This window comes from Acomys russatus, chromosome 29, assembly GCF_903995435.1.
Source record: "Acomys russatus chromosome 29, mAcoRus1.1, whole genome shotgun sequence".
Classification (NCBI taxonomy): domain Eukaryota; kingdom Metazoa; phylum Chordata; class Mammalia; order Rodentia; family Muridae; genus Acomys; species Acomys russatus.
This window is the reverse complement of record NC_067165.1, coordinates 27,544,066-27,547,089: the sequence shown is the minus strand read 5'-3', so window position 1 is coordinate 27,547,089 and position 3,024 is coordinate 27,544,066.

Here is a 3,024-nt window from a genome sequence, read left to right as displayed (position 1 = left end):
ATACTAATCAGGAGACTTTAAAAATAGAGGGCGTTGCAGGTTAAGTGCTTGCTGTGTGTGTGTAAGGCATTGAGCTCAATCTCTGCTATCACATGCACACGCACGCATGCATACATGCATGGGCACACACACACACACACGCACACGCGCACACACACACACACACACACACACACACACACACACGCACGCATGCACTGCAAGCACACAAGAAGTTTGAGAACCATAGCCCTGGGGTAGCAGTTCCTTCCTGTTGGGAGGTTGACACCCCTTTCTTTGCCAAGCAGTAGTTATCACTTCAGGGGTCTAAGAGCATCCTAGTGACCCCAACTTGTCCTCCCACCTGGTTGCTCCTGCCAGCACCTTCATTTGTGGATTCCTCGGAATCTAGCCACTTGATGGAGACTGTCTGCGGTCTCCCAATGAATGCTGCCACCAGCAGCACTGACTGGATAGAACACTGCAAGCTGGGAGACTTCACCCTAAGTTTGGGCGCCTCACACGGGCAAGGATGCTGTGCATGCCTCGAGTCAGTAGCCCGTATACGGCACCATTGTCCTCACAGCCCAGACTCACAAGCCTGGGGAACAAGGGAGCGTATTAGCAGTGTCTCTATTATTCCAAGTTACTGGAGGGATGTCTGCCTTTATCCCCGACTTGTGGTCCTGCTGAATTCTGTGTGGGTCTTAGCCAAAAGGCAAAAAGAGGACCAAGTGCATCAGTTGAAGGATAATCAGTCTGGGTGATCAGAAGGAAACTAAGTTTTATGGTACAATGGGGATGGGGGTGGGGGTGGGGGTCACCAGAGGCCTCCCAGTTCCTCCATGACCCATAGTTGTTGGGATCAGGAACCCAACAAACACCACACGAGTACCAAGTGCTGATACTGGGAGATGGGGACCACCCAATAGGCACAGGTCCCTTCTTTCAACCTTCCAGCTCTAGAATTTGTCATCCATGCTGTTTTTGAGATGGGTGTGGCTATATAGGCTCGGGCTGGCTTCAACGACTCCTCCTCCTCCGTCAGCCCACCAGGTGAAAAGCCCAGTGAGCCAGAGCGTTGCCTGTGGCAAGACGACACAATCCAGGCATGGCAGAACACGCGCTAATCTCAGCACTCAAATGGCTGAAGCAGGATTACAAATACACAGTGAGATCCTCCCTATATCAAAAAGAAAGTACCATCGTAGGTCTCCTATGGCCAGCCAGAAGAGTGAAAGCCACTGAAGTTTTTTTATGTTTTGTGCTCCATTGTCCACAGAGTTGCAGTGATTAAGTTTTCTTTTTTTTTTTTTTTTAAAGGTCTTTATGACACACCTGGTGTCTTCCTTAATTGCTTTCCACTTTAATTTTTGAGTCAGTCTCCGCCCCCCGCCGCCCCAACCTGAAGTACATCAAGGTGGCTGGCCATCTGGCTCCCGGGGTCCACCTGGCTGGGCCTCACCAGTGCTGGAATAATCTGTACTGCCAAGCTGAGATTCTATGTGTGCCCTGGGGATCTGAACTCAGGCCCCTGTGCTGTCTGACAGATACTGTTTTACCAAGCCATATTCCCAGCTAGTTATTTTAGTGTCTCCCTCCATAGCTCAGGCTGCCTTAAACCTGTGGCAATTCTCTTGCCTCAGCCTCTGGGAGTGCTGGGAGTAACTGGTATGAGCCACCACACCCAGCTTGCAATGACTGATGTTTCGGGCTCATCTCTGAGTAGGACTGAGAGTGACAGCATGCTCTGTCACTAAGACTTTGTTTCCCATGTTGACGGTGAGGATGCTTTTTCCCTTTCCATGAAAGAAAAATGGACATGAAAAACTTCATTTATTTGTTTATTCCGAGGTAGGCTCTGTGAAGTCCTGGTAGACCAGGCTGGCTTCAGGGATCCACTTGCCTTTGCCTCCCGAGGGCTGGGCTTAAAGGCGTGTATCACCAAGGCAAGATTTATTTGGCTTTTTTAGATAGGGTTTCTCTGTGTAGCCTTGGCTGCTCTGGAGTCGCTTTGTAAACCAGGCTGGCCTCGAGCTCACAGAGAACAGCCTGCCTCTGTCTCCCAAGTGCTGGGATTTAACGTGTGCTGTGAGCTAAGTTTTATTTCTTTATCCATGTATATGTGAGTATCTGTATGAGTTTATGTGCACGTGTGTGCAGTGGCCAGAGGCTGTTGGATCCTCTGGAGCTGGAGTTGGGCTATTACCCACTGAGCCATGCCAGTTGGGAAAATCTGAGTGAAAATTCTGTGCTGACATCTGTGGCAGTCACAGCCGTAGCTAGACTCCAGCACCGTCTAGAACCGCAGCCCTCGCCTCGTCCATTCAGCTCTGGAGCCTTTTATTGTTGTTGCTCTCCTTGGGACAGGATCTGGCCATGGAACCCCAGTTGGCCCCAGGAACCCTCCTACTGAGATGAGGATGGTATGCTTTCCTGAAGGGAGCTCCACTGGCCCCATCCAATGGTGCCCACACCCTGACTCGGTCCAGCTGTTTCCTGCTGGGATGTCAATGCAGGAATGCACAGTGTGGTTCTTTCATATAATCCTTTTGTCGTGGCCCACCTCCAACATCCTAAGTAAAGTCAGCTCAGGATCCAGGCAGGCCCTATAGGCTGGGCTGAGTCTTATGTGTCATTATGTGCTGTGACCTCCCTGCCCTCTAGTGGTCGGGTCCTAAAACTGCACCTTACTTCCTACCTCTGCATTACACAGGGAACCCTTATTCCAACAGGGTGCAGTCCCTCTTTCCCAGGTGAGGACACAGAGTGTCAGAGACTTTGCTCTGCCCTGAGTTTGACCCCGACCATAAACTACAAGGTCCATCCTTCCCTCCTCTGTTACTCTGAGATAGACTCACTGGGTCGACTTACTAAGGAAAAATGGATGTCACACCCTGGTCTTTCTCAGGCCTGCATGTGTTAGGACTGTTATATGTGGATGTCTCCGAGCTGACTGGCTTCTGCAGGCATCAGTTCTGGGACACCACAGACAGGAGTCTTCCTGACAGTGCCCTGCTGACTAGCGGTCTTGGTCTCCAGTTG